The following is a 19,397-nucleotide window of genomic DNA, read 5'->3' as shown; positions in this document are numbered from 1 at the left end:
ATTGGAGCTGTCAAAGCCTGTACTTTTACTCTGATATTTGAGAGCTATGCTCCTACTGCACTTTGAAATATTTTTTTGTTCTCATTAATATACAATTACATGCAGAACGATATGTTTAGTAGTCTACCTCCTTCACCAAGTCCTTGCCAAATCCCAGTTACAGTCGCTGTCCGTCAGCGTGTAGTACGATGCTGTAGAATCACCACTTCTCTTCTCTGTGTTGTACATCCCTCCCCATGACACTACACCCTACACATTGTGCATGCAAATCCTAATGCCCCCATTCTTTTTCCCCGCCCTTATCACTCCCTTCCCACAAACCCTACCAAGTCCATTTCTCTTTGGTAACGGTTAGTCCTCTCTTGGGTACTGTGTGTCTACTGCTGTTTTTTCCTTCAGTTTTTCTTTGTTGTCGTACTCCACACATGAGTGAAATCATTTGGTACATTTATTTCTCCGACTGGCCTAATTGACTGAGAATAATACCCTATAGCTCCATCCACGTTATTGCCAATGATAGGATTTGTTTTCTTCTTATGGCTTCTTACTGCACTTTTTAAACTGGATTTTACTCTTCTTTTTTGTTTGTAGTTTCGCTGAGTGCTTCAACCATTGCTCTCATGGTGATGAGCAGTAGCTTTGTGTTAATCGATATGTTCCTATATCTATCTATCTGTCTGTCTATCTATCTATCTGTCTATCTATTTAAAATCAATCAATCATCTTTTTGTCTGCCCATCTGTCCTAGTGTACGGAACAGTTAACCACATAGCCCATGTCACTTTCCTACATTATGCTTCCAAAAATCCTGCAAGGTAACTATTCTGTAGGGAGAGCACTGGGATCACCGAGACACTTGCAGGTCGTGTCGGCTGCGTGTACTACAAAACCAGTAAATGGTTCTGCAAGGACATGAACATGTGTCTCTATCCTCTGTTCTCCTTCATCTCCTTCTAATTTACTCTCTGTATTTAGCCACATTCATTGACTAAGTGCTCCCTGAAGACCACAAGTATCCTTCCTCTGGGCCTGTAGTCGACAGAAAATTAAAATTCTTGCTTTGATTACCACCATGTTTGAAGGACATCAGCATGATCACTGTGGATAGGACGGAGGGACAAATAAAAAGGAACACCAACTTCTAGACAGGAGCAGTTGGGAGCTAAGAGTGTTCTGTGGAGTCACATGTTTATTTGAGTGTCCAAAATTCCCTCTTTAAATGGTTATTACTTCACATTCGTGAAGATCATAAAACCCACCAATTTCAATGGCCCAGAATCTTAATATTACAGAAACTCAGTTGTTGAGGTGAGAGAAAATGACAAGGACGTTGCTGCACCAATGAATCTATGGCTGGGCCCTGCTGAAAACAAACAAAAAAATTCACGATGGCCAGATAGGGCTATTTACTGTTGACTGTTTCTGGGGGCTCATACAGAATCCATTTGTTTGATTGTTTGTTTTTCAGTTTCATTCGTGTAGGGTACTTGTCCCCACACCTTCAGCTGGTAGTTTGTCTGTGTCCTTGGATCTCAAGTGAGTCTCCTGTAAGGAAGCATGTAGGTTTCTTGAATTTTCATCCGTTCTTTTAATCCTGTGTCATTTGTTTGCAGCATTAAGAGCCTGAACTTTAATTCTGATGATTCAGAGCTGTGCCCTTATTGCACTTAAAACAATTTTTTTGTAGTCATTAATCTACAGTCACGTGAAGAATATTATGTTTACTATGCTCCCCCTTCACCAAGTCCAACCCCAAAAACCTCTTACAGTTGCTCTCCGTCAGCATAGTTGGATGCTATAGACCCCTTCACCATGTACCCTTTCACAGACACCGTTACAGTCGCTGTCAATCAGCGAGTAGTAAGATGCTATATAATCTCTACTAGTCTTCTCTGTGTTGACAGCACTCCCCATGACCCCCGACCCCACGCAATATACATGCTAATCCTAATGCCCCCATTCTTTCTCCCCGCACTTATCCCTTCCTTCAGAACCACCCTGCCCATTTCCTTTCACTTTGGCAACTTTTAGTCAACTCTACGGTTCTGTGAGTCTTCTGCAGTTTTTTTCCTTCAGTTTTTCTTTGTTGTTATATTCCACACATGAGTGAAATCATTTGATTCTTGTCTTTCGCCGCCTGACCTATTTCTCTGAACATACTACCGTCTAGCACCATCAACGTCAATGCAAATGGTAGGATTTGTTTTCTTCTTATTTCTGCTTACTGCACTTCGTAAACTAGATTTCATTCTACCTTTTTTTTGTAGTTTAGCTATGTGTTCTCACCATTCATCTCCTGGTTATGAGCAACAGCTTTGTGTCAATCGATATGTATCTGTATTTATTTATTGCTCTGTCTGTCTGTATATCTATATATCTTTCTATATATCCTTCTATCTCTCTGTCCTTCTCTCTATATATCTATCCATCTATCTAGCTTCCTATCACCTATCATGTGTATCATCTATCTATCTCTCATCTGTTATCTATCTGTCTGTCTATCTATGAATAAATCATCTTTCTGTCTGCCCATCTATCCTTATGTACAGAACAGTTAACAACATCACCAATGTCACTTCCCTACATTATGCTTCCAAAAACATTGCAAGGTCACTAGGCCGCAGGGAGAGCACTGGGCTCACTGAGACACTTGCAGATCGAGTCAGCTGCGTGTGCTTACAAAACCAGTAAATGGTGGTGCAGAGACTTGTAACCGTATCTCTGTCCTCTCTCCTCTAATACTCCTTCTCGCTTGCTAACAGTATTTAGCTACATTCATTGCCTAAGTGCTCTCTGAAAACCCCAAATATACTTCCTCTCTGCCTGTTGTAGACATAAAAGTAAACTTGCTGCTTTACTCACCAATATGTTTTAGGGATATAGGCATGTTCACCACTGATAGGAGGAGGGACAAATAAAAAGGAACACCTATTTCTAGACAGGAGCATTTGGAAGCAAATTGTTTGTTGTGGAGAGACATGTTTGGTTCAGTGTTCAAACTTCCCTCTATATGTGGTTATTACATCTTTACAATCGTGAACATCATAAAACCCAGTGATTTCAAAAGTCCAGATGCATATTATTACAGCAATTCATTTGTTGATGTGAGAATAAATGAGAAGGACATTGCAATACCACTAAATCTATACCTGGTCACTGCTGAAACCAAACAAAAAGCATTCACGGTGGCTAGGTAGGACTATTTTCTAGTGACTGTTTCTGGGGACTCAAACAGAATCCATTTGTTTCTTTGTTTCTCAGATTCACTTGTATAGGATACCTGTCCGCGCCCCTTCAGCTTGTAGTTTGTCTCTGTCCTTGGATCTCACGTGAGTCTCCAGAAAGGGAGCACGCAGGTGCTCTTGAGTTTTCATCAGTTCTTCTAACTGTGTGTCTTTTGATTGGAGCAGTCAAATCCTCAACTTATATTCTGTAATTTGAGAGCTATGCTGTTACTGCACTTTGAAATTTTTTTTGCTCTCATCTATATACAATCACATGCAGAACATTATGTTTACTAGTCTACCCCCTTCACCAAGTCCTCGCCAAATCCCAGTTACAGTCGATATCCATCAGCATGCATTAAGATGTTGTAGAATCACTACTTGTCTTCTCCGTTTTGTAAAGCCCTCCCCATGACCCTACACCCTACACATTATTCTTGCTAATCCTAATGCCCCCATTCTTTTTCCCGACATTATCACTCCCTTCCCACAAACCCTACCCAGTCCCTTGCTCTTTGGTAACTGTTAGTCCACTCTCGGGTTCTGTGTGTCTGCTGCTGTTTTTTCCTTCAGTTTTTCTTTGTTGTCGTACTCCACACATGAGTGAAATCATTTGGTACATGTATTTCTCCGACTGGCCTATTTGACTGAGCATAATACCTTCTAGCTCCATCCACTTTATTGCCAATGATAGGATTTGTTTTCTTCTTAATGCTGCTTTCCGCACTTTTTAAAATGGATTTTATTCTTCTTTTTTCTTTTTAGTTTCGCTATGTGCTTCAACTATTGCTATCATGGTTTTGAGCAATAGCTTTGTGTTAAACGATATGTACCTAAATCTATCTGTCTGTCTGTCTATCTATCTATCAATCAACCAATCAATTAATCATCATTTGTCTATATGTCTGTCTATCTATTTATCAATCAATCTATCTAACAGCTTTTTGTCTGCCCATCTGTCCTTGTGTACAGAACAGTTAAACACATAGCCTATGTCACTCTCCTACATTATGCTTCCAAAAATCCTGCAATGTAACTAATATTTAGGGAGAGCACTGGGTTCACCGAGACACTTGCAGATCGAGTCGGCCGCGTGTACCTACAAAAGCTGGAAATGGTTGTGCAGGGACTTGAAATCGTGTCTCTACCCACTGTCCTCTTTCATCTCCTTCTCACTTGCTGTCTGTATTTAGCCACATTCATTGAATAAGTGCTCCCTGAAGACCACAAGTATCCTTCCTCTGGGCCTGTTGTCGACAGAAATGTTAACTTGTTGCTTTCCTCACCACCATGTTTGAAGGACATCAGCGTGATCAATGCTGATAGGACGGAGGGTCAAATAAAAAGGAACACCAATTTCTAGACAGGAGCAGTTGGGAGCTAAGAGTGTATTGAGGAGTGACATGTTTATTTGAGTGTCCAAACTTCCCTCTTTAGGTGGTTATTACTTCACATTCGTGAAGATCATAAAACCCACCGATTTCAAAGGCAAAGATGCTTATTATTACAGCAACTCAGTTGCTGAAGTGAGAGAAAATGTGAAGGACATTGCTGCACCACTAAATCTATGTCTGGGCCCTACCGAAAACAAACAAAAAGAATTCACTGTGGCCAGATAGGGCTATTTCTACTGACTGTCTCTGGGGGCTCAAACACAATCCATTTATTGGATTGTTTGTTTTTCAGTTTCACTCGTCTAGGGTACTTGTCCCCACACCTACAGCTTGTATTTTGTCTGTGTCCTTGGAACTCAAGTGAATCTTGAGTAAGGAAGCACGTAGGGTTTTTGAGTTTTCATCCGTTATTTTAACCCTGTGTCTTTTGTTTGCAGCACTCAGAGCCTGACCGTTTATTCTGATGATTCAGTACTGTGCCCTTATTGCACTTAAAAAAATTTTTTTGTTATCATTAGTCTACAATTACGTGAAGAGCCTTATGTTTACTATGCTCCCCCTTCACCAAGTCCCCCCGAAAATCCTCTTCAGTCGCTGTCCATCAGTGAGTAGTAAGATGCTATATAATCTCTAATAGTCTTCTCTGTGTTGTACAGCACTCCCCATGCCTTCCCGACCCCACGCAATATACATGCTAATCCTAATGCCCCCATTCTTTCTCCCCAAACTTATCCCTCACTTCAGAACCTCCCGGCCCAGTCCTTTTCCCTTTGGCAACTTTCAGTCAACTCTCGGGTTCTGTGAGTCTGCTGCTGTTTTTTTCCTTCAGTTTTTCTTTGTTGTTATACTCCACACATGAGTGAAATCATTTGATACTTTTCTTTCGCCGACTGACTATTTCTGTGAACATACTACCATCTAGCTCCATGCACGTCATTGCAAATGGTAGGATTTGTTTTCTTCTTATGGCTGCTTACTGCACTTTGTAAACAGGGTTTCTTTCTTCCTTTTCGTTTGTAGTTTATCTATGTGCTCTCACCATTCATCTCCTGGTTATGAGCAACAGCTGTGTTTCAATCGATATGTATCTGTATCTATTTATTTCTCTGTCTCTCTGTTTATCTATCTATCTTTCTATATAACCTTCTATCTCTCTGTCCTTCTCTCTATATATCTATCCATCTATCTAGCTTCCTATCACCTATCATGTGTATCATCTATCTATCTCTCATCTGTTATCTATCTGTCTGTCTATCTATGAATAAATCATCTTTCTGACTGCCCATCTATCCTTATGTACAGAACAGTTAACAACATCACCTATGTCACTTCCCTACATTATGCTTCCAAAAACATTGCAAGGTCACTAGGCCGCAGGGAGAGCACTGGGCTCACTGAGACAGTTGCAAATCAGGTCAGCCGCGTGTGCTTACAAAACCAGTAAATGGTGGTGCAGGGACTTGAACCCGTATCTCTGTCCTCTGTCCTCTTAAACCTCCTTCTCGCTTGCTAACTGTATTTAACCACACTCATTGACTAAGTCCTCACAGAAGACTGCAAGTACACATCCTCTGGGCCTGTTGAAGACAGAAAATTATACTTGGTGCTTTACTCACCACCATGTTTGAGGGACATTGGCGTGTTCACCACTGATAGGAGGAGGGACAAATAAAAAGGAACACCTATTTTTAGACAGGAGCATTTGGGAGCAAATTGTTTGTTGTGGAGAGACGTGTTTGGTTCATTGTTCAAACTTCCCTCTTTATGTGGTTATTACTTCTTTACACTCGTGAACATCATAAAACCCAGTGATTTCGAAAACCGAGATGCATATTATTACAGCAATTCATTTGCTGATGTGAGAAAAAATGAGAAGGACATTGCAGTATCACAAAATCTATACCTGGTCACTGCTGAAACCAAACAAAAAGAATTCACGGTGGCTAGTTAGGACTAATTTCTAGTGACTATCTCTGGGGACTCAAACAGAATCCATTTGTTTCTTTGTTTCTCAGATTCACTTATATAGGGTACCTGTCCGCGCCCCTTCAGCTTGTACTTTGTCTGTGTCCTTGGATCTCAAGTGAGTCTCCAGTAAGGGAGCACATAGGTGATCTTGAGTTTTCATCAGTACTTCTAAACCTGTTTCTTTTGATTGGAGCTGTCAAAGCCTGTACTTTTACTCTGATATTTGAGAGCTATGCTCCTACTGCACTTTGAAATATTTTTTTGTTCTCATTAATATACAATTACATGCAGAACGATATGTTTAGTAGTCTACCTCCTTCACCAAGTCCTTGCCAAATCCCAGTTACAGTCGCTGTCCGTCAGCGTGTAGTACGATGCTGTAGAATCACCACTTCTCTTCTCTGTGTTGTACATCCCTCCCCATGACACTACACCCTACACATTGTGCATGCAAATCCTAATGCCCCCATTCTTTTTCCCCGCCCTTATCACTCCCTTCCCACAAACCCTACCAAGTCCATTTCTCTTTGGTAACGGTTAGTCCTCTCTTGGGTACTGTGTGTCTACTGCTGTTTTTTCCTTCAGTTTTTCTTTGTTGTCGTACTCCACACATGAGTGAAATCATTTGGTACATTTATTTCTCCGACTGGCCTAATTGACTGAGAATAATACCCTATAGCTCCATCCACGTTATTGCCAATGATAGGATTTGTTTTCTTCTTATGGCTTCTTACTGCACTTTTTAAACTGGATTTTACTCTTCTTTTTTGTTTGTAGTTTCGCTGAGTGCTTCAACCATTGCTCTCATGGTGATGAGCAGTAGCTTTGTGTTAATCGATATGTTCCTATATCTATCTATCTGTCTGTCTATCTATCTATCTGTCTATCTATTTAAAATCAATCAATCATCTTTTTGTCTGCCCATCTGTCCTAGTGTACGGAACAGTTAACCACATAGCCCATGTCACTTTCCTACATTATGCTTCCAAAAATCCTGCAAGGTAACTATTCTGTAGGGAGAGCACTGGGATCACCGAGACACTTGCAGGTCGTGTCGGCTGCGTGTACTACAAAACCAGTAAATGGTTCTGCAAGGACATGAACATGTGTCTCTATCCTCTGTTCTCCTTCATCTCCTTCTAATTTACTCTCTGTATTTAGCCACATTCATTGACTAAGTGCTCCCTGAAGACCACAAGTATCCTTCCTCTGGGCCTGTAGTCGACAGAAAATTAAAATTCTTGCTTTGATTACCACCATGTTTGAAGGACATCAGCATGATCACTGTGGATAGGACGGAGGGACAAATAAAAAGGAACACCAACTTCTAGACAGGAGCAGTTGGGAGCTAAGAGTGTTCTGTGGAGTCACATGTTTATTTGAGTGTCCAAAATTCCCTCTTTAAATGGTTATTACTTCACATTCGTGAAGATCATAAAACCCACCAATTTCAATGGCCCAGAATCTTAATATTACAGAAACTCAGTTGTTGAGGTGAGAGAAAATGACAAGGACGTTGCTGCACCAATGAATCTATGGCTGGGCCCTGCTGAAAACAAACAAAAAAATTCACGATGGCCAGATAGGGCTATTTACTGTTGACTGTTTCTGGGGGCTCATACAGAATCCATTTGTTTGATTGTTTGTTTTTCAGTTTCATTCGTGTAGGGTACTTGTCCCCACACCTTCAGCTGGTAGTTTGTCTGTGTCCTTGGATCTCAAGTGAGTCTCCTGTAAGGAAGCATGTAGGTTTCTTGAATTTTCATCCGTTCTTTTAATCCTGTGTCATTTGTTTGCAGCATTAAGAGCCTGAACTTTAATTCTGATGATTCAGAGCTGTGCCCTTATTGCACTTAAAACAATTTTTTTGTAGTCATTAATCTACAGTCACGTGAAGAATATTATGTTTACTATGCTCCCCCTTCACCAAGTCCAACCCCAAAAACCTCTTACAGTTGCTCTCCGTCAGCATAGTTGGATGCTATAGACCCCTTCACCATGTACCCTTTCACAGACACCGTTACAGTCGCTGTCAATCAGCGAGTAGTAAGATGCTATATAATCTCTACTAGTCTTCTCTGTGTTGACAGCACTCCCCATGACCCCCGACCCCACGCAATATACATGCTAATCCTAATGCCCCCATTCTTTCTCCCCGCACTTATCCCTTCCTTCAGAACCACCCTGCCCATTTCCTTTCACTTTGGCAACTTTTAGTCAACTCTACGGTTCTGTGAGTCTTCTGCAGTTTTTTTCCTTCAGTTTTTCTTTGTTGTTATATTCCACACATGAGTGAAATCATTTGATTCTTGTCTTTCGCCGCCTGACCTATTTCTCTGAACATACTACCGTCTAGCACCATCAACGTCAATGCAAATGGTAGGATTTGTTTTCTTCTTATTTCTGCTTACTGCACTTCGTAAACTAGATTTCATTCTACCTTTTTTTTGTAGTTTAGCTATGTGTTCTCACCATTCATCTCCTGGTTATGAGCAACAGCTTTGTGTCAATCGATATGTATCTGTATTTATTTATTGCTCTGTCTGTCTGTATATCTATATATCTTTCTATATATCCTTCTATCTCTCTGTCCTTCTCTCTATATATCTATCCATCTATCTAGCTTCCTATCACCTATCATGTGTATCATCTATCTATCTCTCATCTGTTATCTATCTGTCTGTCTATCTATGAATAAATCATCTTTCTGTCTGCCCATCTATCCTTATGTACAGAACAGTTAACAACATCACCAATGTCACTTCCCTACATTATGCTTCCAAAAACATTGCAAGGTCACTAGGCCGCAGGGAGAGCACTGGGCTCACTGAGACACTTGCAGATCGAGTCAGCTGCGTGTGCTTACAAAACCAGTAAATGGTGGTGCAGAGACTTGTAACCGTATCTCTGTCCTCTCTCCTCTAATACTCCTTCTCGCTTGCTAACAGTATTTAGCTACATTCATTGCCTAAGTGCTCTCTGAAAACCCCAAATATACTTCCTCTCTGCCTGTTGTAGACATAAAAGTAAACTTGCTGCTTTACTCACCAATATGTTTTAGGGATATAGGCATGTTCACCACTGATAGGAGGAGGGACAAATAAAAAGGAACACCTATTTCTAGACAGGAGCATTTGGAAGCAAATTGTTTGTTGTGGAGAGACATGTTTGGTTCAGTGTTCAAACTTCCCTCTATATGTGGTTATTACATCTTTACAATCGTGAACATCATAAAACCCAGTGATTTCAAAAGTCCAGATGCATATTATTACAGCAATTCATTTGTTGATGTGAGAATAAATGAGAAGGACATTGCAATACCACTAAATCTATACCTGGTCACTGCTGAAACCAAACAAAAAGCATTCACGGTGGCTAGGTAGGACTATTTTCTAGTGACTGTCTCTGGGGACTCAAACAGAATCCATTTGTTTCTTTGTTTCTCAGATTCACTTGTATAGGATACCTGTCCGCGCCCCTTCAGCTTGTAGTTTGTCTCTGTCCTTGGATCTCACGTGAGTCTCCAGAAAGGGAGCACGCAGGTGCTCTTGAGTTTTCATCAGTTCTTCTAACTGTGTGTCTTTTGATTGGAGCAGTCAAATCCTCAACTTATATTCTGTAATTTGAGAGCTATGCTGTTACTGCACTTTGAAATTTTTTTTGCTCTCATCTATATACAATCACATGCAGAACATTATGTTTACTAGTCTACCCCCTTCACCAAGTCCTCGCCAAATCCCAGTTACAGTCGATATCCATCAGCATGCATTAAGATGTTGTAGAATCACTACTTGTCTTCTCCGTTTTGTAAAGCCCTCCCCATGACCCTACACCCTACACATTATTCTTGCTAATCCTAATGCCCCCATTCTTTTTCCCGACATTATCACTCCCTTCCCACAAACCCTACCCAGTCCCTTGCTCTTTGGTAACTGTTAGTCCACTCTCGGGTTCTGTGTGTCTGCTGCTGTTTTTTCCTTCAGTTTTTCTTTGTTGTCGTACTCCACACATGAGTGAAATCATTTGGTACATGTATTTCTCCAACTGGCCTATTTGACTGAGCATAATACCTTCTAGCTCCATCCACTTTATTGCCAATGATAGGATTTGTTTTCTTCTTAATGCTGCTTTCCGCACTTTTTAAAATGGATTTTATTCTTCTTTTTTCTTTTTAGTTTCGCTATGTGCTTCAACTATTGCTATCATGGTTTTGAGCAATAGCTTTGTGTTAAACGATATGTACCTAAATCTATCTGTCTGTCTGTCTATCTATCTATCAATCAACCAATCAATTAATCATCATTTGTCTATATGTCTGTCTATCTATTTATCAATCAATCTATCTAACAGCTTTTTGTCTGCCCATCTGTCCTTGTGTACAGAACAGTTAAACACATAGCCTATGTCACTCTCCTACATTATGCTTCCAAAAATCCTGCAATGTAACTAATATTTAGGGAGAGCACTGGGTTCACCGAGACACTTGCAGATCGAGTCGGCCGCGTGTACCTACAAAAGCTGGAAATGGTTGTGCAGGGACTTGAAACCGTGTCTCTACCCACTGTCCTCTTTCATCTCCTTCTCACTTGCTGTCTGTATTTAGCCACATTCATTGAATAAGTGCTCCCTGAAGACCACAAGTATCCATCCTCTGGGACTGTTGTCGACAGAAAAGTAAACTTGTTGCTTTCCTCACCACCATGTTTGAAGGATATCGGCGTGATCACTGCGGATAGGATGGAGGGTCTAATCAAACGGAACACCAATTTCTAGACAGGAGCAGTTGGGAGCTAAAAGTTTATTGTGGAGTGACATGTATATTTGAGTGTCCAAATTTTCCTCTTTAGGTGGTTATTACTTCACATTCGTGAAGATCATAAAACCCACCAGTTTCAAAGGCCCAGTTGCTTATTATTACAGCAAATCAGTAGCTGAAGTGAGAGAAAATGAGATGGACGTTGCTGCACCACTAAATCTATGGCTGGGCCCTGCTGAAAACAAACAAAAAGAATTCACTGTGGCCAGATAGGGCTATTTCTACTGACTGTCTCTGGGGGCTCAAACACAATCCATTTATTGGATTGTTTGTTTTTCAGTTTCACTCGTGTAGGGTACTTGTCCACACACCTTCAGCTTGTAGTTTGTCTGTGTCCTCAAGTGAGTCTCCTGTAAGGAAGCACGTAGGTTTTTTGAGTTTTCATCCTTTCTTTTAACCCTGTGTCTTTTGTTTGCAGCACTCAGAGCTTAAGCTTTTATTCTGATGATTCAGTACTGTGCCTTTATTGCACTTAAAAATATTTTTTTTATCATTTGTCTACAATTACGTGAAGAACCTTATGTTTACTATGCTCCCCCTTCACCAAGTCCCCCCGAAAATCCTCTTCAGTCGCTTTCCTTCAGTGAGTAGTAAGATGCTATATAATCTCTAATAGTCTTCTCTGTGTTGTACAGCACTCCCCATGCCTTCCCGACCCCACTCAATATACATGCTAATCCTAATGCCCCCATTCTTTCTCCCCAAACTTATCCCTCACTTCAGAACCTCCCGGCCCAGTCCTTTTCCCTTTGGCAACTTTCAGTCACCTCTCGGGTTCTCTGAGTCTGCTGCTGTTTTTTTCCTTCAGTTTTTCTTTGTTGTTATAGTCCGCACATGAGTGAAATCATTTGATACTTGTCTTTCTCCGCCTGACGTATTTCTGTGAACATACTACCGTCTAGCTCCATCCACGTCATTGCAAATGGTAGGATTTGTTTTCTTCTTATGGCTGCTTACTGCACTTTGTAAACAGGGTTTCATTCTTCCTTTTTGTTTGTAGTTAAGCTATGTGCTCTCACCATTCATCTCCTGGTTATGAGCAACAGCTTTGTGTCAATCGATATGTATCTGTATCTATTTATTGCTCTGTCTGTCTGTTTATCTATCTATCTTTCTATATATCCTTCTATCTCTCTGTCCTTCTCTCTATATATCTATCCATCTACGTAGATTCCTATCATCTATCATATGTATCATCTATCAATCTCTCATCTGTCATCTATCTATCTGTCTATCTATGAATAAATCATCTTTCTGACTGCCCATCTATCCTTATGTACAGAACAGTTAACAACATCACCTATGTCACTTCCCTACATTATGCTTCCAAAAACATTGAAAGTCACTAGGCCGCAGGGAGAACACTGGGCTCACTGAGACAGTTGCAGATCGAGTCAGCCGCGTGTGCTTACAAAACCAGTAAATGGTGGTGCAGGGACTTGAAACCGTATCTCTGTCCTCTCTCCTCTAATACCTCCATCTCGCTTGCTAACAGTATTTAGCTACATTCATTGCCTAAGTGCTCTGTGAAGACCCCAAGTATACATCCTCTCTGCCTGTTGTAGACATAAAAGTAAACTTGCTGCTTTACTCACCAATATGTTTTAGGGATATAGGCATGTTCACCACTAATAGGAGGAGGGACAAATAAAAAGGAACACCTATTTCTAGACAGGAGCATTTGGAAGCAAATTGTTTGTTGTGGAGAGACATGTTTGGTTCAGTGTTCAAACTTCCCTCTATATGTGGTTATTACATCTTTACAATCGTGAACATCATAAAACCCAGTGATTTCAAAAGTCCAGATGCATATTATTACAGCAATTCATTTGTTGATGTGAGAATAAATGAGAAGGACATTGCAATACCACTAAATCTATACCTGGTCACTGCTGAAACCAAACAAAAAGCATTCACGGTGGCTAGGTAGGACTATTTTCTAGTGACTGTCTCTGGGGACTCAAACAGAATCCATTTGTTTCTTTGTTTCTCAGATTCACTTGTATAGGATACCTGTCCGCGCCCCTTCAGCTTGTAGTTTGTCTCTGTCCTTGGATCTCACGTGAGTCTCCAGAAAGGGAGCACGCAGGTGCTCTTGAGTTTTCATCAGTTCTTCTAACTGTGTGTCTTTTGATTGGAGCAGTCAAATCCTCAACTTATATTCTGTAATTTGAGAGCTATGCTGTTACTGCACTTTGAAATTTTTTTTGCTCTCATCTATATACAATCACATGCAGAACATTATGTTTACTAGTCTACCCCCTTCACCAAGTCCTCGCCAAATCCCAGTTACAGTCGATATCCATCAGCATGCATTAAGATGTTGTAGAATCACTACTTGTCTTCTCCGTTTTGTAAAGCCCTCCCCATGACCCTACACCCTACACATTATTCTTGCTAATCCTAATGCCCCCATTCTTTTTCCCGACATTATCACTCCCTTCCCACAAACCCTACCCAGTCCCTTGCTCTTTGGTAACTGTTAGTCCACTCTCGGGTTCTGTGTGTCTGCTGCTGTTTTTTCCTTCAGTTTTTCTTTGTTGTCGTACTCCACACATGAGTGAAATCATTTGGTACATGTATTTCTCCGACTGGCCTATTTGACTGAGCATAATACCTTCTAGCTCCATCCACTTTATTGCCAATGATAGGATTTGTTTTCTTCTTAATGCTGCTTTCCGCACTTTTTAAAATGGATTTTATTCTTCTTTTTTCTTTTTAGTTTCGCTATGTGCTTCAACTATTGCTATCATGGTTTTGAGCAATAGCTTTGTGTTAAACGATATGTACCTAAATCTATCTGTCTGTCTGTCTATCTATCTATCAATCAACCAATCAATTAATCATCATTTGTCTATATGTCTGTCTATCTATTTATCAATCAATCTATCTAACAGCTTTTTGTCTGCCCATCTGTCCTTGTGTACAGAACAGTTAAACACATAGCCTATGTCACTCTCCTACATTATGCTTCCAAAAATCCTGCAATGTAACTAATATTTAGGGAGAGCACTGGGTTCACCGAGACACTTGCAGATCGAGTCGGCCGCGTGTACCTACAAAAGCTGGAAATGGTTGTGCAGGGACTTGAAACCGTGTCTCTACCCACTGTCCTCTTTCATCTCCTTCTCACTTGCTGTCTGTATTTAGCCACATTCATTGAATAAGTGCTCCCTGAAGACCACAAGTATCCATCCTCTGGGACTGTTGTCGACAGAAAAGTAAACTTGTTGCTTTCCTCACCACCATGTTTGAAGGATATCGGCGTGATCACTGCGGATAGGATGGAGGGTCTAATCAAACGGAACACCAATTTCTAGACAGGAGCAGTTGGGAGCTAAAAGTTTATTGTGGAGTGACATGTATATTTGAGTGTCCAAATTTTCCTCTTTAGGTGGTTATTACTTCACATTCGTGAAGATCATAAAACCCACCAGTTTCAAAGGCCCAGTTGCTTATTATTACAGCAAATCAGTAGCTGAAGTGAGAGAAAATGAGATGGACGTTGCTGCACCACTAAATCTATGGCTGGGCCCTGCTGAAAACAAACAAAAAGAATTCACTGTGGCCAGATAGGGCTATTTCTACTGACTGTCTCTGGGGGCTCAAACACAATCCATTTATTGGATTGTTTGTTTTTCAGTTTCACTCGTGTAGGGTACTTGTCCACACACCTTCAGCTTGTAGTTTGTCTGTGTCCTCAAGTGAGTCTCCTGTAAGGAAGCACGTAGGTTTTTTGAGTTTTCATCCTTTCTTTTAACCCTGTGTCTTTTGTTTGCAGCACTCAGAGCTTAAGCTTTTATTCTGATGATTCAGTACTGTGCCTTTATTGCACTTAAAAATATTTTTTTTATCATTTGTCTACAATTACGTGAAGAACCTTATGTTTACTATGCTCCCCCTTCACCAAGTCCCCCCGAAAATCCTCTTCAGTCGCTTTCCTTCAGTGAGTAGTAAGATGCTATATAATCTCTAATAGTCTTCTCTGTGTTGTACAGCACTCCCCATGCCTTCCCGACCCCACTCAATATACATGCTAATCCTAATGCCCCCATTCTTTCTCCCCAAACTTATCCCTCACTTCAGAACCTCCCGGCCCAGTCCTTTTCCCTTTGGCAACTTTCAGTCACCTCTCGGGTTCTCTGAGTCTGCTGCTGTTTTTTTCCTTCAGTTTTTCTTTGTTGTTATAGTCCGCACATGAGTGAAATCATTTGATACTTGTCTTTCTCCGCCTGACGTATTTCTGTGAACATACTACCGTCTAGCTCCATCCACGTCATTGCAAATGGTAGGATTTGTTTTCTTCTTATGGCTGCTTACTGCACTTTGTAAACAGGGTTTCATTCTTCCTTTTTGTTTGTAGTTAAGCTATGTGCTCTCACCATTCATCTCCTGGTTATGAGCAACAGCTTTGTGTCAATCGATATGTATCTGTATCTATTTATTGCTCTGTCTGTCTGTTTATCTATCTATCTTTCTATATATCCTTCTATCTCTCTGTCCTTCTCTCTATATATCTATCCATCTACGTAGATTCCTATCATCTATCATATGTATCATCTATCAATCTCTCATCTGTCATCTATCTATCTGTCTATCTATGAATAAATCATCTTTCTGACTGCCCATCTATCCTTATGTACAGAACAGTTAACAACATCACCTATGTCACTTCCCTACATTATGCTTCCAAAAACATTGAAAGTCACTAGGCCGCAGGGAGAACACTGGGCTCACTGAGACAGTTGCAGATCGAGTCAGCCGCGTGTGCTTACAAAACCAGTAAATGGTGGTGCAGGGACTTGAAACCGTATCTCTGTCCTCTCTCCTCTAATACCTCCATCTCGCTTGCTAACAGTATTTAGCTACATTCATTGCCTAAGTGCTCTGTGAAGACCCCAAGTATACATCCTCTCTGCCTGTTGTAGACATAAAAGTAAACTTGCTGCTTTACTCACCAATATGTTTTAGGGATATAGGCATGTTCACCACTAATAGGAGGAGGGACAAATAAAAAGGAACACCTATTTCTAGACAGGAGCATTTGGGAGCAAATTGTTTGTTGTGGAGAGACATGTTTGGATCAGTGTTCAAACTTCCCTCTATATGTGGTTATTACATCTTTACAATCGTGAACATCATAAAACCCAGTGATTTCGAAAGCCGAGATGCATATTATTACAGCAATTCATTTGCTGATGTGAGAAAAAATGAGAAGGACATTGCAGTACCACTAAATCTATACCTGGGCACTGCTGAAACCAAACAAAAAGAATTCACGGTGGCTAGGTAGGACTATTTTCTTGTGACTATCTCTGGGGAATCAAACAGAATCCATTTGTTTCTTTGTTTCTCAGATTCACTTGTATAGGATACCTGTCCGTGCCCCTTCAGCTTGTACTTTGTCTGTGTCCTTGGATCTCAAGTGAGTCTCCAGTAATGGAGCACGCAGGTGCTCTTGAGTTTTCATCAGTTCTTCTAACTGTGTGTCTTTTGATTGGAGCAGTCAAAGCCTCTACTTATATTCCGTAATTTGAGAGCTATGCTGTTACTGCAATTTGGAATTTTTTTTTGTTCTCATCAATATACAATCACGTGCAGAACATTATGTTTACTGTCTACCCCCTTCACCAAGTCCTCGCCAAATCCCAGTTACAGTCGATATCCGTCAGCATGCATTAAGATGCTGTAGAATCACTACTTGTCTTCTCCGTGTTGTAAAGCCCTCCCCATGACCCTACACCCTACACATTATTCTTGCCAATCCTAATGCCCCCATTCTTTTTTTCCGACATTATCACTCCCTTCCCACAAACCCTACCCAGTCCCTTGCTCTTTGGTAACTGTTAGTCCACTCTCGTGTTCTGTGTGTCTGCTGCTGTTTTTTCCTTCAATTTTTCTTTGTTGTCTTACTCCACACATGAGTGAAATCATTTGGTACATGTATTTCTCCGACTAGGCTATTTGACTGAGCATAATACCCTCTAGCTCCATCCACGTTATTGCTAATGATAGGATTTGTTTTCTTCTTATGGCTGCTTACCGCACTTTTTAAACTGGATTTTATTCTTCTTTTTTCTTTTTAGTTTCGCTATGTGCTTCAACCATTGCTCTCATGGTTATGAGCAATAGCTTTGTGTTAAACTATATGTACCTATATCTATCTGTCTGTCTGTCTATCTATCTATCAATCAACCAATCAATTAATCATCATTTGTCTGCCCATCTGTCCTTGTGTACAGAACAGTTAACGACATAGCCTATGTCACTTTCCTACATTATACTTCCAAAAATCGTGCAAGGTAACTAGGCTGTAGGGAGAGCACTGGGTTCATCGAGACACTTTCAGGTCGTGTCGGCCGCGTGTACTACAAAACCAGTAAATGGTTGTGCAGGGAGATATACCCGTGTCTCTATCCTCTGCCCTCTTTCATCTCCTTCTAAATTGCTCTCTGTATTTAGCCACATTCATTGACTAAGTTCTCCCTGAAAACCTCAAGTATCCTTCCTCTGGGCCTGTTGTCAACAGAAAAGTAAGCTTGTTGCTTTGATCACCACCATGTTTGAAGGACATCGGCATGATCACTGCGGATAGGATGGAGGGTCAAATAAAAAGAAACACCAATTTCTAGACAGGAGCAGTTGGGAGCTAAGAGTGTATTGTGGAGTGACATGTTTATTTGAGCGTCCAAACTTACCTCTTTAGGTGGTTATTACTTCACATTCATGAAGATCATAAAACCCACCGATTTCAAAGGCCCAGATGCTTATTATTACAGCACTCAGTTGTTGAGGTGAGGGAAAACAAGAAGTACGTTGCTGCACCCGTAATCTATGGCTGGGAACAGCTGAAAACAAACAAAAAGGATTCACGGTGGCCAGATAGGGCTATTTTCTGCTGAATGTCTCTGGGGGCTCAAGCAGAATCCATTTGTTTCATTGTTTGTTTTTCAGTTTCACTCGTGTATGTTAGTTGTCCCCACACCTTCAGCTTGCAGTTTGTCTGTGTCCTTGGATCTCAAGTGAGTCTCCTGTAAGGAATCACGTAGGTTTCCAGAGTTTTCATTAGTTCTTTTAACCCTGTGTCTTTTGTTTGTAGCACTCAGTACCTGACCTTTTATTCTGATGATTCAGGGCAGTGCACTTATTGCACTTAAAGTATTTTTTTTATCACTAATCTACAATCACGTGAAGAACATTATGTTTATTGTGCTCCCCCTTCACCAAGTCCCCCCGAAAAACCTCTTCAGTCACTGTCGATCAGCGTAGTTTGATGCTGTAGAACCCTTCACCATGTCCCTCCCCACAGACCCCGTTACAGTCGCTGTCCATCAGTGAGTAGTAAGATGCTATATGATCTCAACTAGTCTTCTCTGTTTCAACAGTACTCCCCATGCACACCCGACCCCACGCATTATACATGCTAATCCTTATGCCCCCATTCTTTCTCCCCACACTTATCCCTCCCTTCAGACCCACCCTGCCCAGTCCTTTTCCCTTTGGTAACTTTTAGTCAACTCTCGGGTTCTGTGAGTCTGCTGCTGTTTTTTTCCTAAAGTTTTTCTTTGTTGTAATACTATACACATGAGTGAAATCACTTGGTACTTGTCTTTCTCTGCCTGGCCTATTTCTCTGAACATACTACCGTCTAGCTCCATCCACGTCATTGCAAATGGTAGTATTTGTTTTCTCCTTAAGGCTGCTTACTGCACTCTTTAAACTGGATTTCATTCTTCCTTTTTGTTTGTAGTTTAGCTATGTTATTCACCATTCAAATCCTGCTTATGAAAAATATCTTTGTGTCAATCGATATGTATCTGTATCTATCTATCTAACGGTCTGTCTGTCCATCTATGTATCTATGTATGTATGTATCTATGTATCTGTCTATCTATCTATCTATCTTCCTATCATCTATCTATGATGTCTATCATCTGTCAATCTATGTACCTATCTGTCTATCTTTCATCTGTCGTCTACCTAAATATCTATCTA

This window comes from Manis pentadactyla, chromosome X, assembly GCF_030020395.1.
Source record: "Manis pentadactyla isolate mManPen7 chromosome X, mManPen7.hap1, whole genome shotgun sequence".
NCBI lineage: Eukaryota > Metazoa > Chordata > Mammalia > Pholidota > Manidae > Manis > Manis pentadactyla.
This window is presented reverse-complemented; position numbering follows the sequence as displayed.